The sequence below is a fragment of the Mustela putorius genome, unplaced genomic scaffold, assembly GCF_011764305.1.
Source record: "Mustela putorius furo isolate JIRA1106 unplaced genomic scaffold, ASM1176430v1.1 tig00000596_pilon_pilon_pilon, whole genome shotgun sequence".
Lineage (NCBI taxonomy): Eukaryota > Metazoa > Chordata > Mammalia > Carnivora > Mustelidae > Mustela > Mustela putorius.
This window is the reverse complement of record NW_025421428.1, coordinates 3,851,821-3,876,126: the sequence shown is the minus strand read 5'-3', so window position 1 is coordinate 3,876,126 and position 24,306 is coordinate 3,851,821. Positions and strand designations below refer to the sequence as shown.

General features: G+C 51.8%; 1 protein-coding gene and 1 long non-coding RNA gene across 5 annotated transcripts in view; one reads left to right on the top strand and one right to left on the bottom strand.

Moving 5' to 3' along the window:
* Positions 1-17,644: 17,644 nt before the first annotated feature.
* On the bottom strand, positions 17,645-19,712 carry LOC123392775. Its single transcript, XR_006607421.1, has 2 exons — positions 17,978-19,712; positions 17,645-17,830 (listed from the first exon to the last, which is right to left on the bottom strand). It is a non-coding gene; the product is annotated as an uncharacterized LOC123392775 (long non-coding RNA).
* A 32-nt stretch (positions 19,713-19,744) lies between these two features.
* Positions 19,745-24,306, top strand: part of GGTA1 (glycoprotein alpha-galactosyltransferase 1 (inactive)) — a 52,705-nt gene continuing 48,143 nt past the window's right edge. The window contains exons 1-2 of one of the 4 annotated variants that reach the window (XM_045082339.1): positions 19,820-19,899; positions 20,693-20,859. The gene's annotated coding sequence lies outside the window, so the exon portion shown is untranslated. Of the gene's footprint in view, positions 19,900-19,955; positions 20,290-20,692; positions 20,860-24,306 lie in introns of those variants that run through there. The other 3 variants (XM_045082338.1, XM_045082337.1, XM_045082340.1) reach the window with 3 other exon arrangements.

The following is a 24,306-nucleotide window of genomic DNA, read 5'->3' as shown; positions in this document are numbered from 1 at the left end:
GCCGCAGGGCGGTGACACGAGGGAAGCTAGAGGCTTGGACGCCAGGCGAGACTGGTGTGGGTTCTAGTGTGTTTTCGTCACACTCTCCCCAACTCCTGACCATTCTCCTTCTCTGTTGCCCGCCCTGCTGGGCTCACAACGGCTCCGGGTGCAGAGGTCACAGCTGGGCAGGAGCCGCTGGCGCAGCCGTTCTGCTCCTAGGATTGCATACGGTCGGCTCCCCGTAATACAGCCCTGCTCTCGGCCCCTCCTGGTGGTTCTGCTTCTCCAAACGAACCCCAGCAGATGCCCCAAGTCCTGTGTGATTGGGGGGGGGCGGTGTGATGGGAAATGAGGATAGAGAGGTGGGCTGGGCCCCCGGAACCTAAAAGTCGTGAAGGTCTGGCCAAAGGCTTACAGTTTAGCCTGCTGTTCATGAGGAAGCACTGAAGGTTTTTTGTTTTTTTGTTTTTTTTTTTTTTTTTAAGAATTTATTTGACAGAGAAAGATCACAAGTAGGCAGAGAGGCAGGCAGAGAGAGAGAGAGAGGAGAGGAAGCAGGCTCCCCGCCCAGCAGAGAGCCCGATGCGGGACTCGATCCCAGGCCCCTGAGATCATGACCTGAGCCGAAGGCAGTGGCTTAACCCACTGAGCCACCCAGGCGCCCTGAAGGCTTTTGAGCAGAGAAGTGACATGGCCAGATCCCAGATGTCTTTTTCCTTTTCCAACGTCCTTGATTGCTATGATTGTGTGTTTATTATGGGCCAAGCCCTGGGCTGGGTCCTGGGAGAGACCGAGAGGGTCAAACATGGATCCTGCCCTCCAGGCACTGAGCACACATGCGCACACACACTCACGCGCAAAGTCTCTCCCATCAAGGAGGGACTCTGAGGCAGATGGTGGTCAGAACCACGGAAAGAGAACTGGCGAAACACGGCATTTCCTCAGCAGGAATGTGACTTCCTCAACCCAAATTTCTTCTGTACTTCCCCCACCCAGGGCCGAGGGAGTTTACAGCCTTGCTTCTTGGATTGACGGCTTTCAAGTCAATGCTAATCTCTCTTTATCAGAAGAAGCTGGAACATGCTTAGGGGTTTAAACTAAACAAACAGAAGTTTCAGAAACTATCTTTTCTCCTCTTGCCTTCACTTACCCAAAACTGCGGGTGCATCGGCTTATCAGCAGGGGCTAGGACACAGGGACACCAGGAATGCTCGATGGGCAGAGCTGAGACTCTGACACCTTGGTACGTGTGCCCCTTTAAGGGATACCTGCCATCCAGCCTTGGGCTACCTGTGCCCACGGATTTACGGATGTACACGAGGGCTGGGGAACTCCCTGGGAGGAGACCCATGGCCACAATCAAGGCTCTGACAGAAGCAGGTGTGTGTGGCAGAGGGGGGGAGAAGGAGGAAAGAGGAAGGGAGCCACTGGCAAGGCGCTCAGCGTTTCTCCCAGAGGGTAAGGGCTTTGGCATGGCATCGCGGACTCCCCAGCAAGGCCAGGAAGGGGGACACAAGGATTAGTGGCTGCTGTTGGAACCTGCCTTCGTCCTGGTGGTCCTCGTGGGAACCACAGGAGTTGGCTCGCTGATGGCTAATGCAGCCTTGCCATGGGGCCCCTAGACCACGTGTCGCCCAGCGCCCAGCGAGCCTTCTCATCTGCAGACACGTGACAAGCGGTGGCAGCCCTGGGAGGCCCGTCTGCATACATGGCAATGCGACAGCCCGAGCTTGATGGCAGAGCCTCAGAGAGGCAGGGGGAAGATGCCATCAGCATCTCTCACTTTCTAATGGCAAGAGCATTGGCCATGGCTGTGACAGGAAGTGGCACCCAGGGCTGACTCAGGAGGGATCATATCACACGCCTGGCGACAGGGAATCCTGTGTGAGCAGGAGGAGGGTTTCCAACTCACAGCACTGGAGATTAACTGTCAGCGGGACATTGTCCATTTCCGTAGTGGGCAAGACCCGAGAACATTGGATTAGACTAAAATAAGATTGGAGCTGGTGCCAGATAGCGATTGGATGTGTGGAGAACTGGAAATCCGGTCTTGTGGGAGGGGAGGCCATGGGATTTGGTGGAGCCTGGGGAGAGAGTGGGGGTGTGCGTAGCGTGCGGGGCTAGGGGTGGGAGAGAACTAGTTTCCTCTTTTGTATGGCTGTCATGATGCAGAAGGGGCAGACGGTTCTGCAGGGAGGGGCAGCAGGAAGGAAGCAGGACCGATGAGGGAAAGCCTTGGGAAAGAACTTTCTAGCGGGACTGTAGCAGAGGCCAGATGACTGAACAATGCGGACGCTGAGGACCAGTGGACTCCGGCCTCTGAAGTCTCGGGAACCAATAAAATTAAAATTTAAAAACAATTCTGGGGGCGCCTGGGTGGCTCAGTGGGTTAAGCTGCTGCCTTCGGCTCAGGTCATGATCTCAGGGTCCTGGGATCGAGTCCCATATCGGGCTCTGCTCAGCAGGGAGCCTGCTTCCCTCTCTCTCTCTCTCTCTCTCTGCCTGCCTCTCCATCTGCTTGTGATATCTGTCAAATAAATAAATAAAATCTTTAAAAAAAAAAAAAAACAATTCTGGCTGTCAACATAAGTTTAACACCAGATGAGCAAGGAAGAACGTACTCACTGCCCTCCCTAAAACAGGATTGACTGCTCACATTCCAAGAAGAAGAAGGGAAAAAAAAAAAAGAAAAAAAAAAACCCAGAAGAAAAGATTACAATGTATGCCTCCCGTTTCTGTTCCCATGATGGACTGTGATGCAGCAGTGGCCAGGAAGAAGTCTCACCTGGAAACACGATGCGGATGAACCTGAGAAACACAGCGTCAAGGGAAAGAGATAAGAGACAAATCACAGAAGGGGTAAACCACCACACTCTGCCTCTAAAAGGGTTCAAAATCAAGCACAGCCCCAAAATATATTGTGTGGGGGGCAGATATAGCTGTGGTAAAACTATTTTTGAAAAGTGAGGGGATTGGAAATACAACTTTAGGTGGTGGTTACAGCTGCGGAGAGGCGGGGGAGGGAGGACAGTCTGCGGGAACCCCCAGGTGGCTCTGACAGCATCGGTCACTTTCGGGTCTGGCACAGGTGGCCGAAGTGCAGGTGTTTGCCTTATGACTTCATAACATGATATGTATTTTTGTCTGTATGAAATATGAAATACAAATTATAAAAAAAAAAAAAACCCAAAGGACATATGCAGAATTACACCAAAAAAAGAATGCATCTATTTAAAAAAATTTTTCTTTCTTTTTTTTTTTTTTTGGTAATTTCACGGTTATGTCATTGTTGTCTATCCAGAATCCTTCCTGTTTAGGCACCTAGACCCACAGTAACACAGAAGTGGAGCTCATGCGGCCAACTTGTTCCAGAATTTCCCATCCTTTTCCCCAATCCAGCGTCACATGGGAGTTTGAAGGCCATTCTGTCACTTGTGCAAAGGCAGGAAGCAGAGGGATGGTAGCTCTGGGGGGCAGGGCTTGGGGGAGGCGGGCAGCTGGGCTGGCTGGGAATGCGGTGGGACTGGGAACCCTGCAGATACAATCTGGAATTTGGAAACCAGGCAGAGGTAGGAGGGAAGGGTGTGGTGTGGCGGGCGGCGGGGAGGGGAGGGCTGTAAGCAGCCTTTGAGAAGGAGAGAGTCCCTTGTGGGGCTGCTCTTAGACCAGAGATGGATTCCCAGTGACACTTTCGTCTTCCTCCAGCTGTGCCTTCTCTGTGCGAGGAGGAGTCCTAGGTCCAAAGGGACGTACCTTCTCAGAGCTTCCCTTGCCCTGTCCTTGGACCCACACCCTGCAACCTGGGAGTTCTCTGCTCTTGGTCCTGGGCCTGCTTCCTGAGGGCAGATGGCGCTGCCCCAGGTGCCCAGGACGGTCACGCACGGGGAGAGTGGGGACCAGCCCCTGTCGCGGTGTGTGTCCAATTCTGAAACAACTATGCCTTCCCTGTGAGGGGCTGTCTCTTGCTCTCAGCTGACCCTTTGCGAGCTGCCGTGTGGGGAGGCCCATGAGAGAGAGGGGGGCTCAGGGAGCCATCCAGCAACCAGCAGGGAGGAACGAAGACCCTCAGTCCACAGCTCCTGACAAACCAAATCCTGAGCGAGCTTGGAAATGGGTCCTCCCCCACGGGAGGCTTCAGTGGAAAGTACAGTTTGCTGCCAGAAGAGATCTGAGCCAGAGGCACCCCACCTAAGCCGTGCCCAGCTTCCCGACCCGGGAAATTGGGAGATAATGAATGTTTGCTGTTTCAAGGCCCTAAATGCTGGCATAATGCATTAAGCCATGATAGATAACTAAGCCAGTGGCTCTCCCTCTTCCCTCACCAGCGCCGATGGTTCCTGGCTCCTCTGTCTTCTGCTTTGCTTGCATTCAGTAGGCTTGTTCTCCAACCGTCTGTCCCTTGATTTTCTAGGCTTTCTGGGGCAGGGCAGCGCGTGTCCATCCCATGGGGTCTCTGGGGAGGGGGGTTCTCTCTATGTGCCATCCGCTGAGTCTGGGGCATCTCCCTTGGACAGAGGGTGATGGCCCAGCCCAGAGTTGGGTCCTGGCAGGTACTAGTTCTGCAAAATTCTATAGGTTTGCTCTGTGCTTCTGGGTGGCCATTTGAGGCCCCTCTGGCTCCCTCCCAGGATGGCCAGGGATGCAGAGCGCGCACTCTCTCAGGATCATTGCTGTAAACCAGGAAGAGTGACTACAGCTTCTCCTCCCTGGAAAGGAGCCTCTGGTTCGCTGGTCTCCTGGGCCAGCTGCTTCCACTGTTGCCATGGAAAATGAGGATGGTCAAGGGAAGCTCAGAGAAGCTGTCAAGTTGTGGGGGTGGAAGCGAGACAGCCAGGCCCCAGCCTCCCACTTTTGGCCAGCACATGATCTCAGAGCTAAGTGCCTGTTCCTCATTTCCTTGCTCCCGCAAGACCGCCTCAGCCTTATTTTTCTACTCCTTCCTCCACTTTTCTGTGCTGGAAGTCCAGGGACTCCCCCAGAGGAGATGCTCCTGAAGGACCTTTGGAAAGAGCAGAGCGCAGATAGTCGGAGAACCCGACCCTGGCTTGAGAATCAGACCTTGGTGCAAATCCCAGCTCTGCTTTTCTCTAGCCACTGCTATGTGGGGCAAGTCAACTAATCTGTTTGAGCCTCAGTTTCCTCATCTGTAAAATGGGGCAAGTCATTGATCCTTGAGAGTGTTTTCAAAAACGTTTACTGAGGTTAACATATATATAACAAAAAACTCACCACTGTAACCATTTTTGTGCACAGCTCAGGGGCATTCAAATATTCACACTGTTGCACAAACATTGCAACCATCCTTATCGGGCACTGTTATCAGCCCAAACCCACACTCTGTACCCATGAAGTGGTAACTCCCCGCTTTCCCCTCCCATCAGCCCTGATTACTCGCCCTCTCCTCCCTCTCTCTTTGAACATGACTCCTCTGAGTTCCTCGTGCAAGTGGAATCAGATGGTGTTTGCGCTCCGTGTTTGCGCTCCGTGTCTAACTCTGCTCGCAGAATGGCTGCGGAGTGTTGGAGGAAAACTGGAAATGCGCGTGTGACAGCTGCAGCTGGAGGAGGGCACGTCCCGTCCCGGGTGCTAAGCTATTTGTGGATGAGCGACTATTAGGACAGCCCCCTCTGGCTCTGGGTCCCCGAGGCAGAAGGAAGAGGACAGAAAGGGAGGGAGCCCCGGGAAGGGAAGCAGCTTGCCCTGGGGCACGTAAGGCTGGGACTCCAGATTGTCCCGTCACAAGGCAGGCCATGCGGTTGATGACGGAACCCGGAAGGTCCCTTGTGCCTTCATCGTCACTGCCGCCAGGGACAAATATTCTGTCCTGGGACTTGGTTATTCCGGGTCTTCATGGGGTCTTCAATTTCCAGTTCGTTCATACATCTATTCTCTGCTCCTGCCCATCAGCTCCTCAAAAGCTGGGTCCCTTGCTTCTTCATCACTGTGTCCGTTGAACCTTTGGGGCAATGGCATGATGAATAGCTCCCAGCTTCAACAGGTGCGCATGGTGCTGTAACAGAAAGCAAGTCCATCGGGGCCCCCAGAGAGGGACGTCCTCAAAACCAGAGGCCTCTTTCCCCCCAGCCTGCCTCCGCCTGAGCTAGACAGTTGCCTTCCTACAGCCAAGGCTGGGCTGGATCTGGGCTGGCCCCAGGAAGCCTGGCACCTCCCAGACCACATGCCACCATTGCCAGGACCCCGGGGTGGGGGGATTAGTTATCTACCATGGCTGTGACAATTATCAAACACTTGGTGACTTAAAATACATGCGTTAATTATCTCATCATTCTGAGCTCAAGAAGTCGGACAGCCTGGCCTCATTGACCTAAAACCAAACTGTCAGCAGAGCCGTGTTCCTTTCTGGAAGCCGTAGGCAGCATCTGTTTCCTGGCCTTTTCCGGTTCCAGAGGCTGCTCATGGTGCCTATGTCCTCAGAGCCACCAGGGAGGGACCGAGTCCTGGCATCACACCATTCCAACCTCTGCTCTTTCGGGGATCCTTCTGTCTCTGTCTTTTGCTGTTGAAGACTTTTGTCTTGGGCTCACCCAGATAACCCAGAATTTTACATTTTATTTTTAAGGTTGGCTGACTAGCCAGTTGATGGCCTCAGTTCCTTTTGCCATGTGACACAACACACTCAGGTTTGGGAAGTTGGAATGGGGACGTGCTGGGGGCCCAGTATTCTGCTCCCACGTCCTGTTGCAATCCCCGCCCCGCCCCCGCAGAGCTGGGTGCAATCACTTTCTGGGGCTCAGGGGTCTGCATTTTACACCTGGGTCAGGGGAGCAGGAAGTGGGGACTAGAATTTCATGGCAGGTGAATGAAAACCCAGGTTTGAAGTGTGGGTGTGTGTTTGTATAATGAAGGTGGGGAGGCAGTCAGGGTACCCCAAAAAAGAGCCCCAGGCTTCTCAGGTGGGTTCTAGTGACTCCTGGAAACTTTCCTTTCTTTTTCCTGTGCCATCCTGGTGGATGAGTCCCTGGTCCCAGACGGAGCTTGTGGCGACAACAGCTATTTCCAGGTGTGTCTCTGAGATCCTGAAATGCCTGCATCCTGAGTCAGTCAGGGCATGCAGGGGCCCGCTGGAACACGCAGAGGAATCCTGGTGGGAGAGGCGTGTCGCAACCATTTGGAGAGACGTCATTTTGTCAGAAGACGAGCTGGAAAGCAAGACTCAGAAGATTGGAGGGGGAGGGCCCTGCCTGAAACACTCTGTCTCCGCCGCTCTCAGGAGAACAGAGTTTGAACCCCAGAGCCCCTCCCGGCTGCACATTACCCAGGACCCCCTTGCCTGTTTCTGACCTGCCTCATCAGCTTGCCCTTAACCCTGCATGTGCGCCCTTCTGTCCTACCTGCCTCAGGCCTTTTGCACATGCTGTTCCCTCCTTGAACGCCTTTCCCTCTCCCAGCCCCTTGTTACCTTTTACTCATGCTTCAGAAGACAGCTTCCTGATCATGTTCTCAGGAAAGCTTTCCCGGCCTCCCTAGAGGAGTCTTGATTTCCCCCGCGCGAAGCGCTTAAGGGCAGGCTGTATTGTCTCTGACAACACTTTTAATGGTTGCACTTTCTCTCCCAACAGTCTGTAAGCTCCCCAAGGGCAGGGCCTGCTGTGCCGGCTTAGCATCATGCCTGGTACACAGTGGGTTTTGTTTTTTTTTTAAGATTTTATTTATTTATTGAAAGAGAGAGATCACAAGTAGACGGAGTGAGAGGCAGGCAGAGAGAGAGAGAGAGAGAGAGAGGGAAGCAGGCTCCCTGTTGAGCAGAGAGCCCGATGCGGGACTCGATCCCAGGACCCTGAGATCATGACCTGAGCTGAAGGCAGCGACTTAACCCACTGAGCCACCCAGGTGCCCACAGTGGGTTCTTTTTTTTTTTTTTTTTTTAAAGATTTTTTATTTATTTATTTGACAGAGAGAGATCACAGTAGGAGAGAGGAAGGGAAGAGATCACAGAGAGAGGAAGGGAAGCAGGCCCCCCGCTGAGCAGAGAGCCCGATGCGGGACTCGATCCCAGGACCCCGAGATCATGACCTGAGCCGAAGGCAGCGGTTTAACCCACTGAGCCACCCAGGCGCTCCCCACAGTGGGTTCTTAAACATATTTGTCCACTGAATGAAAAAAGACGAATGACTACATTGTCCAAAAATAGAAGATGCCACTTTGGAGGGAGTGAGCCCTCCACCTGTGAGGAACATTCAAATGCAACTTGATATTTGCCTGGAAAGAATATCTGTGTAGGGGGGAGTTAAACGTGGGATGAGTGTCTCAGATGAGTTCTCTCGTCCCCTTGGATCTCAAGAAGCTAGAGGGATGGGGGAAATGGTATGAAGCAGCCAAAGTTGACAAAGTTGACAAAGTTGAGTTGACAACTCAACTCTAAAAATTTTACTGTTTATTATTTCACTTTTTTTTTTCCTTCACTAAAAAAGCTAAGGAAGGCTGTGGTCTGGGCTGGCGATCAGCTTAGCCTGAGCCTAGCGGATTTCTAGAGTGTGGAACCCATCATGGAGATGGTTTCATCTTGAGATAATGGGCGAACTTTCTATAGAGGCCATGGCAGTCAGTAGTCCTCGGTGGCTGGGCACTCTGGAGGAGCGACAGGACCTTCCAGGCAAACAGCACCCATTTGGGTGAGGTCAAGAAGAGGGCAGCTGTGACCTGAGCAGCCGATATTCACAGAGGCGGGAGCTGGGTGCACCAACCGGGGGGAAGGAGACGTGGACAGCTCCGGCGGCATCCACCACTCACGTTCAGCATCTCTGTTCGGACCTCCTGGAATCAGCGGGGTCACCCTTGGTATCAGGCACCTCATTTTGCCAGTGAGAAAGTGGAGGCTCAGAGGGTTTCAACTACTTGTCCAAAGCCTCCCATTCCCCCCCGAGGGTGGGAGCAGGACCTGAACCCAACATGTCAACCCCCAGTTCTCTTGACCCGTTCATTCTTGCTGCCAGTACTGAGGCTCCCCTGCCTGGGGCAGAGCCCTGCCATGCAGCCCAGCAGCGGAGGGGAGGGCATCATGGGAGAGGGGCATGGCGATGGGGGGGTCCCTCCCTTGGGGCCAGAGCTGCGGTGTTCCTCCAGACCCTCAGCGTTGGGGCCTATGGGAACCAGCTTCAGCTGAGCTCTTGCAAATTTGTTCTCTCTGGTTCCCACAAAGGAAACAGAAATAAATGAGTGGGGGAGAGGCTGTCAGGTGCCCTTTGGGGCCCCGTCGGTGTGAAAGGGGAACTGCTCAATCGTACACACCGTGGGACGTTTCCTGACATGGGGAAGGGACAAGCAGCCCAGGACTGCCAGGCTCACCTGCCAGTGTCAGGGCGTCCACCCACCCAGCACACACGCGTACACACACAGGAGCACACTCACGCACACACGCACACACTTGCAGCACGCACCAAGAGGCGTGCACAAACCACTCTTGCAGACAAGCTCGCAAATGCACATAAGCACCATCTCGCTCACACACAGCTGCATTCGCACACCAGTAGGCATGCAGGCCTCCCTCCAAACACGAGCACACACAGACACAGAATGAACCTACGGCACTGGGTGTGTGCATAGCTGTACAAAGGCACTCGAGAGGGCACACGTGCTCTCTCATAGGTATTCATTCGATTATCAAGTATTGATTGAGCCCTAATACGTGCCAGGCCTTGTCTGGGCTTGCAGACAGACGGACACGGACGCAGTGAAATATGTCTGCACACACAATGGTGCACTCGCAAGCAGACCCACAGTCACGGAGAAGCAGACACATGCCTGCAACACTCATGCACATCACAAACACAAACTGCTCTCCAGGCACAGGCCCAGCTTTGTTTTCCAGCTTTACTGACATGTAATGGCCCACACACCCAGCTGGATGCCTCAGTAAGTGAATATGACAGAGGGGCGTTGTTTCTAGAGAGGTCTTGTCTTGGCCACTTCTCGCTGCAACCCCTCCTCCCACATCCTTTCTCCATTTCCTCCCACCCTGCTTCTCTCGTTGGTCTCCTGTAAGGGGAGGGGTGGCCACAGTGCTGTTGTATTTGTAAGAAATTGATCCTGAAAATCGTGTGGGCCTGGGTTTCTGCCTTCCCTTGCATTGTTCTGACCCCTTTTCTTTTGTTCAGATCAACCTGATTGCCTCTAGCTGAGGGCAGTCCCAGACCCTGATGACCTGATAAAATTCAGTCCTGGAATGCAAAGTTGGGAGAATTTGGTTGGAAAGCTCAAGGGGCAAGAACAGGATCTAGTCTTTGGCTACAGGGGGCATTCCTGAACCTAGCTCTCTGGCCTAATCCCTTTTCCTTTGGAAGAAAAGATTGAGGCTAGGAAAGAGGCAGAAGTTTGCTTAAGCCCCCCTAGGCAGGAAGCCAGATGGGGAGATCTTCCCACTCTTCTGGGTCACTGTACCTATGGGGCATGCGGACCCCGGGGAAGGGACCTGTGGCAAGATCTCTTCTAGGGAGAGCTCTGAGGCTAGAAGTCAATCAAGCTGGGGCTCTCCCAGATGGAAGGGGGTGTGGCTAAGTCTGACTTGGTCACACCCAGGAAATGGAGTCAGCGGAGAATATACATGAATATACTTTTACCGCAGGAAGCTGGGCACCCAGCAGGGGCTCAGATAGTGCCGGTCACCCCCTTATCCAGAAAGGAGACAGGACCGCAGGCTTGAGAAAGAACTCAAAGTGCTGTCGGCATGCACACAGGTGTGTCAACTTATATCCCAGAGACCCCGTCTGGCATAAAGAAAGCACACAATGAGAATCTTTAAAAAAAAAAAAAAATCACAGTCAACTCAAAGATGGGCAAAAGCATCCCTGTCCTTTAGAAACGATCTGTGGTCCAGGCAGCTTCAGTTCTGTCCAGGACCCGAGCACCTGCAGATACACCGTGGGGAGAGAGCAGCTCCCTCCGTCGGCGTTCAGAATGACTGTTGTCCCCTCACTTTCGGTGCAAAAAGATACACAGGGCTGGCTTCCCAGGACGGCAAATTGGTTGTTTCCTAGGGTTACAATTTGAGGTGGCCCAAGAATGCCCATCCACCCTCCCTGTACCTTCCCCATTGCCTCTTCCAATTCCTGACATTTGGCCACTTGACATTCATTCCTCAGTGTCCTGATAATCGTCAAAGCTTCCTACGTGCCTCGTGTGCCACGCGTCCCCTCTCAATGGCTCCTGAGAGGTAGGATTCCTTGTTGCACCAATAAAGAGAATGAGTTTCTGAAAAGAGCAGCATCTTGCCCAAAACCCCAGTTAGTAATGGTCACACCAAGATGGGGACCCGGTTTGTTAGAATTCAGGACTTTCTGTCTTCCCTGGGACGAGCCCTGGTGACTCTGGCTTCCTCCATGCTGTGACCTCCATCTCCAGAAATGGGGTGACACACGGCTCTCGCAGTGGGCCCCCTCCAGGGACCAGGGTATGTGCGCCTCGGGTAGCACGGGTGGTAAGACAGAAGGTGGAGAAGTGACCTTGCCTAATGGGGGGACACACAGATCCAGGCACGGAGCTTCTTAGCAGGGACCTCCTGCCAGGGTTACAAAACCGAAAAAGAAAACAGGCTCTCAGCACGTGTTTTCTTGACAGCCCCATGGATCATAAACCAGTACCACCAGAGACAGAATTTAATAGACTTTCTTAGTTTAAGAAGGTTTTTTTGCTTTTTCTTAATTAAAAAAAAAACAAACAAAAACCAAAAACCCAAGAAGTACATGCTTACAATAAGGAGAGAAGTGACTTTGGAAGGGGTCTGGGGGAGCGTCCCAAGAAGCTCCCTGCTCCCTGGAATGGGAGGTGCAAAGGCCCAGGTTTGGATTGTGTTTGACCTGTTTGAGGGACCAGCACAGAGTGTGGGAAGAGTGTCAGGAAGCGGGGGACCAGGAAGCCAGGTTGTGCCAGGCTGAGAGCTGCAGGGAGAGGACAGGGTAGCCCGGAGCACACGGAATGGCATGTCGATAGGAAGACCCCATTCCTGCAGGGTTTAGTGCCTGAAGAATTCAAAGGTTCTCTTCCAATAATTGATGATAAGAGCACCCATTCTTTTGGTGTCTTATTGTATTCAGAATCTCTTTTGCAAGAACATTTTTTACCTTTACAAATCCCCGGGAGATAAGTGCTAAGGGCCCCATTTTAGATAACTGAGCCTCAGAGAGGCTGAGGGATTTATTTTCCCTCAAGGTCACACAGCTTGTGGAATTGCAGGAACAGAACTTGAACCCAGACCAATCCCGGGCTGGTTCTACTAACACTGGATTTTGAAAGCATGGAAGATAGCATTCGAACTCTTGAGAAGACCCAGTATGTTAGCTTTTTTTTTTTTTTAAGCTGTGTTTTTATTTTATTTATTTACTTGGTTTAAAAAATAGATAAGCTATTCTCATGGAATGACCACCAAAAGTTTGAAGAGGTTTATTGAAAGTTTCCCTTCCCCCACCCTTATTCCCCTCCACTCATGGATATCTTCAGGGCCTGTTTCAGAGGTTCAGGGGAACACACTTTTAAAACTCATGGAACGCAGCTTCGGTTTGGTTGCATAGGTAGAATAGAGCTCTTTGGCCCCGGGAGCCCTGATGGTTTTTTCAACCAAGTGAACCCAAGAGCAATAAAATACGGGGCTTTCTCCGTGTTCCTGCCTTTGAAAATCAGATATATGTGTCAGAGACAGAATTTAATATCATAAGCAAACCAATGACTTCCAAATACAACACCAGATAAAAGAGAAGCTATAGCCCTTCGTGGAAATTTTTAGCAGCATCTCCTTGGTTCAGTAAAGGACAGGGAGGTTGATGGGCCTCTAAGCCTTCTGTCTCCTGGGCTTGTCAACTCCTTCTGATGCTGTTTTTGGAATGCTGGTGAGGGCCAGAGCCAACGGCCGAGAAAGAATTCTTGAGACATCTCTGGTGCAAAAAGCTGATTTCATTAAAGCACAGGGACAGGAAAGAGCTGCTGCCCTGGGCTTGTGAGGAATAGCTGATTATATACTCGGGAGATGGCGGACGGACAGAGAAAGGGGAGTGTCCAAAAGGACTTTGGTAGAAGACCCTCAGGATCCTAGAGGCCTGGCTGTTGTCAAGTTAAGGATGCTTTTCCTTCTAGTAAGGCTTTAACATTAAATTAAGGTAGTCGGGAGCTTCCTGGAGGAATGTTAGACTCTTTCGATTTCAAGTCGTTGTCACTAGGCTGCAGGTCACAAAGGAACTTAACTGTTAACATTTCCTTCTGCCTCTGTTTCCCGCAGCACTCACGGAGGGGGGAGTGTGAGGGTAGGGCTCTGGGAGAGATGGAGTCACGGGTCTCTGAAAGTTAGGCTACTGATTAGAATGCTTTTTCCTTGTGTATCACGAAGACATTGATAAACTGGTGGGGACTGGTACAGGACTGGGATTCCCATCAGTTAACCTTCTGGGTTTCCCTTCCCTCAGTGCGGGAGGAATGTCACAAGGACCCCGCGTTGGGGGGTGGGGTAGCTTGTGCTTTGTCCTCAGTCTGCCTTCTGCTCTCGCATCACTTCCAACTCATCACTTCCTTCCCTGGTGACTTCACTTTTCAGAGGTGACGGTGGGAGTGATCCCTCAAACACAAGCTCCATCATGCCACCTTCCCTTCCTAGGGATCCTCCCCAGGCCTCCTTCTGTGGAAAGGACAAGGTGTGAATCCCTGGTCTTCCCCCTTCAAAGCCTCTCTGCTCTGACTCCAGCTTGAGCTCCGAGCCCCCAGGGAGGCTGATGGCCCAGGGAGCGCGCCCCGCTGCCTGGGGACCTTGCCAGTCCAGTCCTCTGAGCCTGTGCACGTGTCACTTGTCCAAGACTCAGCAATTACATTTGCCTTCTGCTTCTCTGGACTCGCTCGATTGCTTCCAAGTCGCTGCTTTAAAACACCTTTCCCTCTGGACCTGGGGCTTTCTCAGCTTGTCTGGGGCCGAGGAGCTCCAGAGGGAGCTGACTATAACACCCAGCTCTGAAAATTCCCAGTTTGTGATGTCAAGGCCATCCCTCCCCCGCCCAAATCTCATTTCCTCATCTATAATTTGAGCGGTCGTACTGACCATCTCCAGGGGCTCTGGGGCCATGTGTTTTTCGGCTTCTCTGGAAGTTTCCCATTTCCTTGGTCTGCTATTTCTGTGGGGAGGGCTCGTCATCGGACTCTGAGGACCTTGGTCCCTCTTCCCAAACGCATCTTTGTTGATATTTCTCTCCCCCGAGCCTCCCCTCCCCACCCAAGGTCTCAGGGCAATTTTCCCTGCCAAGAATCCTCTGGATTCGCATTCCAAATTCTGCCTGCCAGAGGTCCCCTCACGTCCACGTTCCCAACAGGGAGAATCTGAGGTAGGAGGGACCTTGTTCAGAGAGAAGAGCAAAAGGGTCCAGAATCTCATTACGTGTCCTTCATCTCTGCACACCTTCTTCCATTCAGTCAACCCATTTCTGCCCACGTGTCCTGAGGGCCTGGTGGGTGCTGGGGACGCCACGGGGCACGACGCGAGAGGCACTGAAAGGCACTGACCTTACGGGGCAACGCGGCCCAACAACAGCTTATTCCGGGTACTTCTAAGGGCCGTGAAGGGGACATCCCGCCCCTCCTGTTTCTCTGCATGAGTTCCTCTTCTACCCTGGCTACCTGTCCTCTGTTACTTACCTAGATGGTAAGCATCTCCCAACCTGTGCTTTGTCCATGAATGGGCTCGGGCATCCTTCCTGATTCACATGTTAATAGAGTCAAATTTATCCCTATCACTCTTGATGGTCAGTGCTGTACGTGTGTTTCAAAAATCCTTATCGTTTTTTAAAAAAGATTTTATTTGTGTTTTTGAGAGAGAGAGAGCGACAGCGAGAGAAGGAACACAAGCAGGGGCAGTGGAAGAGGGAGAAGCAGGCTTCCCGCTGAGTAGGGAGCCCGATGTGGGGCTCCATCCCAGGACTCCAGCATCATGACCTGAGCTGAAGACGGATGCTTTAAGGACTGGGCCACCCAGGCACCCCAACAATCCTTATCTTTATTTGAGGTGGTAAGGATTGAAGTAAAATAATATTTTCCTGTAAAAGTTTTAAAGTTTCTGTTAAGGTTTACCTATCTGTTGTTGTGGGGTGTGTGTGTGTGTGTGTGTGTGTGTGTGTGTGTATGTACGCGTGCGTGTGCGCACGTGTTAGGAATCTAATTTTATTGTTCATATGGCTATCCAATTTCAGAAACCTTTCTTATATAAAATTCACGTAACATAAAATTCGCATTTGAAATGGTTTGGTTGTGTTTAAGGGCACAGTCTAGGGGCATCTGGTGCATCCACAGGGTTGTGCCATTCTGCCCGGTCTAGTTCCAGAATGCATTGGTCAGCGCGGAAGGAAACCATATACCCATTGTGCAGGCACTCCTACTTCCCCTGCCCCCCACCAGCCCACGGCCACCACTTACCTGATTTCTGACTCCGGGAATGTGCCTATTCACGGTATTTTGTAAAAATGGCGTGTAGATGTCATATAAATTGCATCACACAAAATGGTGGCCTTTTCCATTTGGCTTCTCCCACTTAGTCCTTCCCTGGATTCAGCCCTGCTATCCCATGAATCCCAATATCCCCCTCCTCTTTATGCCAAGCAGTACTCCACTGGCTTGAGGCGCCACGTTCTGTCTCTCCAGCTGAGGCCTCTTGGGCTGTTTCTACTTCTTCCTGATTCTAGAGATGTGATGGACATTCCTGTACAGAATGTTGTCTGCTTACTTGTTTTCCATCCTTTTGGGTCCAGCAACATTTTCTGTTCTTCCTGCCCACTTCCTTCCCCCCGAAGAATGTACAGTCCCCCCTCCGTCAGACCCTGATTTTCCATACATGTGAGTCTCTTTCTAGGCTACTTATTTTCTTCCATTGGTCTGATAATCCATCCCCGTAGCAGTGCACACTGTCAGAGCTTCATGGTACATCTCGATATCTGGGTGAGCAAGTGCTCACCTACCCCCTCACCCCCCTGCTTTGCCAAAACTGTCTTGGTTCAATCTGACCCTTGGCTCTCCCCCATGAACTTTGGGAGTAGCTTGTCAGGGTCTACAAAAACTCCGTTAAGCTTTGTTTTGGATGGAGAGGTTGGCTTGAAGGGAAGAAATTGCGTCCTTTATGATGACGAGGCTTCCCAGCAGACACATGGATGCTTCTCTTCCTACCTCAGGACTTTGGCACATGACTGCTTGGGTCCCCTCCCAGCCCTTCACCCAGCAAACTCTTTCTTCTTCCAAGCTCAGAGTCCTCTCCATGGGTACTTCTCCCTCAGAGCCCTGATCATTGGTCCTGAATTCATTAAATAGGTGGGTGTTGATTTACCATCTGGACTGCCGACTCTTTGGGGCTATGAAGCTGGCTTGCTTGTGTGCCTCGGTCCCTCCACTGGAAGAAGAGGAACTGACACGTAGTGGGATGCCAGGAACTATCTGTTACAAGAATGAAGGATATAAAGTGAGGAAGGTCTCCGGGCCCTGGAGTACGTGGGCCACACTGATGTAAGAAAGACATTAGGGTTCAAAGCTGATGGCCAAGAAAGAATTCTTGAGACTTCTTCGGTACAAAAAGGTGGTGTCATTAAAGCACGGGGACAGGACCCGTGGGCAGAAAGAGCTGCACTGGGGTCATGAGAAATGGCCCATTAGATACTTTCAAGTTGGGAGGAGGTTAGGGGTGGCGTAAGTCCCTGAAGAATTTTGGAAGCAAGGTTTCCAGGACCTTGAGGGAGCTAGCTCTTATTGGGAAAAGGTCATTTATTACCGTCTAAGAAAACCTTAGTCATGAGACCCTTCAGATGTACATCAGTAGGTCACATGCTTGGGCGATGATTGCCAACATGGATCTTGGGGGATTTCTCAAGGAATTTTTATATGTTAAAGTAGACACACAAGATCCTGGGGGTTGGGCTAAGATCGCCTTTTGCCCTTAGCAAAGTAGTAACATTGAGGCAGCTGAGCTCCTAGAGGGATGTCACTCTGCCTGTTTGAAGTACCCATCAATGGGATGCAAGGAGTAAGGACATTTAGTAATTTCTCTTCTGCCTTTTATGTCCCCCATCAATACCTAGAGAGATGGAGAACAAAGTTGCTTGTCTGTGCCTTGGCTTTCTTCCCTGGAAAATGGGGATGTGATGAGGATGAGCTGATTAAGAGGGTGGGGTTCAGGTATGGCTGGAGTGCTTAGAGCAAAGCCCACAAGTGGTCAGCGCTAGCCAATTGCCTACCTGACCCACCCCTCCCCTCCATGAATCCAGTCTCACATTCCTGGGACGTGGCAGCACGTTCCAAGGCCACCAACTTTGATTTTACCTCCCCCAAGATCTAGTCATCTTACGCCATTTTGCATATAAGGCAAATGAAACTCCGAAGAGAAGAATGACTAATCTAAAGACTTAAACCTAGAACTTCCCACCCTAAGCCCAGGGAGTAGAGTTTTCAAGGTGTTTTCCAGCTCAGATATTGTCAGTAGAACTGAGGTTAAATTGTGAGAACTACACGGATCCTCTCAAAGCAAAACAAAACTTCCAGACCCACACTGTGGACTTAAGTTATATTTATCTTATGGTTCCAGAAATAGCGATAAAACTAAATTAAGCATGAGTTCCTCAAGCTCACAGCTCTACAAATCAACCATAAAGCCCAACAAATCTTCTAAGGAAACAGACACCCAACTGTGAAACCAAGAAAATCCAAATTAACAACATTTAATGAATGCAACTGATGAGGTATGGCTGAAATCCAATGGCTGACATTGGGATTTAACAGTAGCAGAGTAATGTTTTTACATGTTTTATGTTTCCGGTGTCATCGTCTTTTGATTTTGATCTTGATGAGCCATCCCTTGAACCCCGGTCAGAGTTACCTTCATTGTTTTCTTAAAAACAAAAACAAAAATCCTCATTTATAATCCAGTTGGATGGGCTGGGCAACTTAAACAATGCGTTCCCCAACGCACTAATGAGAAACGGAAATAATGCATTTAGTATCACATTACTTATTGTATATTTATGGTGATACTTACTACTGACTACAAGTGTGTTCACCAAAGACAATAATGGCCCAATTTATGCTCTAGCAAAGGACCCATTGTGCTGATTGCCAGAGAGCTCCTCATTCCTGAGCTGCTGTGTGGGGCTGATGATTTCCTTCTCCCACCATCTCACTCCACTGGACCATTCGTTGTAGCTTTTGGAGGCCTGGTGCTGGTAAGATCTGGGGTCCACAGCCAAGAAAGAATTCTTGAGACATCTTTGGTGCAAAAAGGTGGTTTTATTAAAGCGTGGGGACAGAAGCCATGGGCAGAAGGAGCTACTGCCCTGGGATTGTAAGGAGCAACAAGAGTATATACTGTGGGGCTGGTATTAGTCAAGATAATGGAAGTTCCAAAAGGATTTTCAGGTGCCAAAGACTCACAGGCTACCAGAGGCCTTGGATTGTCAAGCTAAGGTTGCTTTTCCCTCTAGCAAGTCATTAACATTAAGACAGTAAGGAGCTTCCTGGAGAAAGGTTATATTCTGCCTGTCTCAAGTATTTGTTAATAGGCAGCAGGTTATAAGGACATTTAATTTTATCTGCATTTCCTTCTGCCTTTCTTTCCCACATCAGACCCATCAGGAAACCTCATTCTTCCAAGCTGGAAGACAGGCACCTGGCCCACTGTCAGCCTCTGTGCCTCCTCCAAGGATCCAACTAGGCTTCTGTTCCCTTCTGTTTAGCATGAAACAATTAAAATTGTACATTACACCCAGGCTTTGTGCCACTTCCCTGGCGTCAAAGTATAGTTCCAATGCATTAAAATATTTAAGAAGCTGATTTCCCAGTCCTTCAAATTGACGTTCAATGGCAAAGGATCCGAGCAAAAGGAAGTTTTGACTGTTCACCCGCAAAAAGCCTGGTGGTGGGCCCCAGAGGGGGAGTAGGACGCCTGTTGTCTTCCTCAAAGCGGGCAAGCTAAGGGAGGGCAGCCGGATGTGCCTACACCAACTGAGTAGGAGTAGCCGCCCGTCATACCGGGCGCAGAAGCACAAACTCTCCAATAGATGTTGTTGGGGTGGGGGGTGCTCCTTTTTAAATAATTCCAGTGGAGAACCCCAGGGAGTGTGTAGGGCATTTGAGAAACTTGGGCTGGAGTCTGTCAACGCGCGTGGGCAGGACCCGCACCAGATGCCCAGTGACCAGCCCCCACTTCCGGAGCTCAGGACTTGGGGGGCTCCGGCAAGAGCCGCGAAGGCTGCAGCCCGCCCGCCTGTCGCTGTCGCCCATCTGCGCTCTTCCTTCCCCAGGAAACAAATGGTGGATCAGACCTCCCAGGCTCTCCGCTTCCCCAGGGTTTGGCGGCGCGCCAGGGCCTCCGAGGCCCCTCCCTGCAGTACGGGGTGACAGACCCCACCCCACTCTCCGAAGCTCCGGGTTCCCCCCCTACTCCCTCCCCCCCGCCACCCCCACCACGTGCAGCCCGAGATGGCAAAGAGGCCCAGCTACCGTCACCAGGGATTTTCTTTTCTTTTTTTGCTGGTTGCAGGCTTTTTTCTGCCTGAGTGAAAATGAAACAGACACCCCCGCCTCCCCGCCCGCAGACACTCACACGCACCCGCACTCACGCACTCGCGCCGCCGGCCTCCGGGCTGCCAGTGTCCGGGGCGGGCCCGGCTCCGCACACACTGTGGCCGCGGGCGGCGCCGGGCGGGGAGCGCCAACGCTGTCGAGCGCTCGCCGGCTCCCGCGCGCGCCCCTGCCCTCCGCCCGCCGCCCGCCGCCCGCCGCCCGGGGCCAGCGCCCCGCGGCCCGCCCGCCGGAGCGCAGGCTGCACACCCCGCCCCGGCACGCCCCGCGGGGCTCCGGCAGAGGCGGCGCGGAGACTGTGCGGGCGGCCGAGGGCGCCGCCGGGCCGGGGGCCGAGGCGCCGTGCAGCTCCCCACCGTGCGCCCGGGCTCTGCGGATCAGGTGGGTCCCGCGGGGCCCCGGGGCTGCGGGCGTGGCGTGGGGGCGGCGGGGACGAGAAGCGGGCCACCGCTCCGGCCCTGCCCTGTTTCTGCCCTGCCTGTGTCCTCGCTTTTGTTCTTGTCGCTATCACTCTGCCCCAGTCCCTGTCCCCATCCTGTCCCTGTCTGCATCCTGTCCCCGTCGTTGCCTCTGCCCAGCCTACAGACTCGCCAGAGGGGCTGCGGGTGGGGTTCTCCCCACGCGGTCCGCGGGATGCGGGCGGGAGAGAGGAGGCTTTGGGGGAGGGCACGGCGGTAGGACCCCCCGTCCCTGAGGAATCTGGAAAGGAGTGAGGGGTCTGTCCCCTCCTGTCGGGCGGGACAGAAGATGGCTCTGGCCCAGGACCGGACGGTAAGAGGATGCCCCTGGGAAGAGGGAGCCTGGGAAGGTAGAGCGAGGGGCGGGCGAGCCCCTGAAAGCAAGAGCACAGAGGGGGAGTGGTCCGAGAGGGAGGACCGAGCCAAACACCCGGCGCTGCGCGGGGAAAGTTTCAAACATTTCTAACTTTGGCAGCAAAAGGGCCTGCTGCACTGGGTTGAAGGGAGGAGACAGGGTCCCTTCGACTTTACAAACTACCCCGTTGCTGCTAGAAGGGGACACCACCCGCCTTTGAAAATGGCAGAAAAACAGCTAAACAGAATGATTGCACAAACTCTTGAAAGGCATCCAATAAAACAGTAAAGTGGAAAAAATTGTCAGCGCTCGAGGAGAGAAAGCAGGACGAATTGAGATTTCCCAATCTTCCCGCTGGCAGGCGGGAAGCAGGAGGAAGGCGAGGAGGGTGTCAACGCGGCTCCTCCCCGCCCCCTCGCCCAGGAAGGAGAGGAGACCCGGCGGCTGCTTCCGTGGCTTTGCTTGTCGTTTGCGCGCCTTCTGGCTCCTGCACAGGCCTCGTTGACTCCTCCGTTTACCTGGAAATAGGTACGTCTCAGGAGGCAGGAGATGCCCCGGGGAGCCCGGGCCTCACTGCTTCTTAGCTGGGCGACGCTTGCCCAGGGGCAGCCTCAGTTTCTGCAACTCTGAAATGGGGATGCTGTTCTGAGTAAGAAAATGCCAGTGCGGAGGGGCCTGTGTGAGCCGTGCTGGGTGGGGACATGGTTGTTCTGCTGCCCTTCTGTGTCTTTGTGGATACACTAAGCAAGGACTTTTATCTTGTTCCAAGTTCTTGCTAGGTTTACCTTACCTACAGCACCAGATGGGGGCAGGTGCAGATCTCGGTTATTGCTGCAAGTGGCAGATTCTCAATGACTGAAGAAAGCAGAGCTTGAAAAAGTCCCTACGGTTTTTACCTTTTTAACTAGTCCGAGAGATTTCGGTTTTTACCTCTTTACCTAGTCCGAGAGATTTCGGGCTGTGCCTCTGGGAGTCTTGTGGTCCTGGCTGCCTAGCACCATAGTCAGGGAGGAGGGCCTCCAGGGCAGGGCTCTGACCCCTCCCTGCCTTCTTTCAGATGAACCAAGTTTCCTTCTAGAAGCCTTTATCTCTTCTATATATTGGGAAACCCCAGGGGCTGTTTTTAGTATCACGTTCTTCAGATCCAGTCTGAGTTGGTCGTGTTGAGTGGAGAAACTGATTCAAGAGGTGTGCAAAGTGACTAGTGTGACTAGTGTGACTAGTCTGATGGCCAGACCTTGCCAGGAAACCTGTCCCCCGAGTCCTGGGCTGGGAGCCCCTTTCCCTGGCCCTGGGCAGCCATTCGGCCAGCTGTTAGCACCGGCTTGCTTGGACCCTAACTCCAGGGCCTCAGGTCCATCTCCTGTTCCTGGAAGAATCGCATGGTCTGAGGTTTTGTTTTGTTTTTCCTTACGACTTTTGTGGAACTGCACATGGGACGTGGTTTCACAGGCTGAGATAAAAAAGAAACGCGTTCAGCAGGAGCTAGTGGGCACGCTGGCCCCATCTGAGCCCAGCCAGAGGCCAAGGGGCTCACCGCCCCCCACTCCCCATCATTTAGCTTTTAACTCGAGGCTGGGATTGGACTGCAGCTCTGTCTGACTCTACATCTTGTGCTCTGTACATTATGTTATCTCTCATGATGGATTAAAAAAATGGCTAATGGACAGATGTCATTAAGATGGGAGCAAGGGTGAGGGGTGGGGAGACAGGCTGAAAGAGGGGGGAGCATTAAGTGGGAGACTGGGCCTTCATACTATAAATGTAATCGTATTTGAAACAGGTGTGTTTTCTGCACTGTAGTTTCTTTCTTAGTTTAGTGGGGTTTTTTTTGTAGATACTTAAAATTATTTTATTTTTCTAATTTTTCACTAAAGGATAATCTACACACAATAGCATCCACAGATCTTAAGTGTTCGGTTCAAACATGTCTTGGCAGTTGTTTGTGGCCATGTTGTTGCTACCCAAAATGAAATGTAAATATTTGCATCATCCTAGAAAGTTCCCACGCCAAACTAATTTTCCTTTGTCCTTACAGGCAACCATTTTTCTGATTTTATTACCATTGATTAATTTTGGCTGCTCTTGGCCTTCACGTAAATGGACTCGTACTGTTTATCTCAGGTTTATTTCACTTGACATAGTGGTTTTCAAGGTCATCTGTATTGCTACATATATGAGTATTTGTCCCTTTTTATTCCTGAGTAGTACACATTCCGGATGGGTATACCACAATTGGCTTATTTATTAGGTCTCTTGTTGATGAACATTTTGGGTAATTTCCAGTCGAGCTCTTAATTTCTTGTAGAATCCTTTTGTAGACATTTGTGGGAGTGTTCCCCCAGAAATGTATGAGGCTTGTGATTATTCCACACCCTTGACGATGTCTGGTAGCGTCAGTTGTTTTGATTTTAGTTATTTTAGGGGCTGGGTGATGGTATCTCATACCTTCTATTTTAACAATGGAATTGTAAAGGTTGTTGGAGGAGACAGCATGAACTGGGGACAGAATATGGACTAAGATAATAGTTTTGAGGCCAGTAGTTGGAATTGTGACCTTAGGAGTGTGGATTTCTGGGCTCAGCTGAGCTCTCCGTGTATCACCTGAGATTTAAGACCTGGTCCTTCTATTCTGTACACGTGGCAAGTTCGTCCATGCTTATGGCTTTAAATGCAGCCTGCAGGACAATCATCTTATCTCCAGTTCACATCTCCGTTTTGGGTCCCTGATTCACATGTTTAACTGCGCGTTGAGCATCTCTTCTTGGAGGTCTCAGCCACACTACAGACTTGACAAGAATGGAATAGCACTCATCATCTCATATTGGCTTTCCATCATGGGTCACTGGATGAATGATGGCACCACTGGGAGAATATATAAAGAGGAATGTTTGGGTCAAGGGCAGGGATAATGTATTTGGTTCCATGCTAAATGGTGCAGAACTGTCTGGGAAGGGAAGGACAGGAGAATGCACTGGGCAGTCAGGAGATAACTGAAATCTGTTGGGTGTAGTTTTGGTGGAATGGAGGGCAGCCAAGCTGGATCTCTGAGACCTGAGAGCGAAAGAAGCAGAGATGGTGAGTACAGGCAGCTCTTGCAAGAAATTTGTTTGAAAAGACCAGAGGGAGATTGAGCTACAGTTGTCCAAAGACAGGGGGAAGGAAGGGATTTTAGGATGCAAAAGACAAGGGAAATGGAGGCTCGGGGGAAGGACTCAGTCCAGGAGAGGGAAGGTTGGCCGATAGAGCAAGGTGCTAGGGGGAGTAGGAGGGAGCCGGGAGGTTGGTTTGGAAGAAGGATGGATGTCTCCACTTCTGAGGCTGGATGTGAGTGAATGAAGGGGAGAAAGCTTATCAGCTACAGAATTCTCTGTTGACCCTCCACGTGCACAACCTTCGTGACGTGGAAGGTTCTTCACCATCTGCTCCCTTCTCATCTCACCTGGCTCGTGTGTATCGGGTAGTTTTTGCTGCAGCTGTGCTGGGTAACAAACAACCCTCCAGTCTTAGCTGACAGCCGCTAAAGTTTATGGTTTGCCTTATGTGGCTGCTGCAGAGCAGGAGGCCACGTGGTCTCGTGGCTGTGCTCCCGGTGCCAGCCAGACACATCTGCTCCATGTGTCTTCTCCCTTCAGAAAGCAGGCTGAAGGACCTGCCTCGATCTGGTAGGTGTTATTTTTGTGGTTAGAGCTGGAGGAAGAAAGGAAGGGTGGGGTGTCTCATAAAGCCCATGCTCTGAACGGGCCCAAAGTCAGGAAGACTGATGGATGGATATATAGGCACGAGTAAGGGGGAGGGGCAGAGGGACAAGCAGATGCCCCCCTGAGCAGGAAGCCCCACCACGAAGGGCTCCATCCCAGGATCTGAGATCATGACCTGAGCTGATATCAAGAGTCAGGTGCTTAACCGACTGAATCACCCAGGTGCCCCATCTGTACCATTTTTTTTTTTTTTCAACAGCATTTGCTCAGTGTG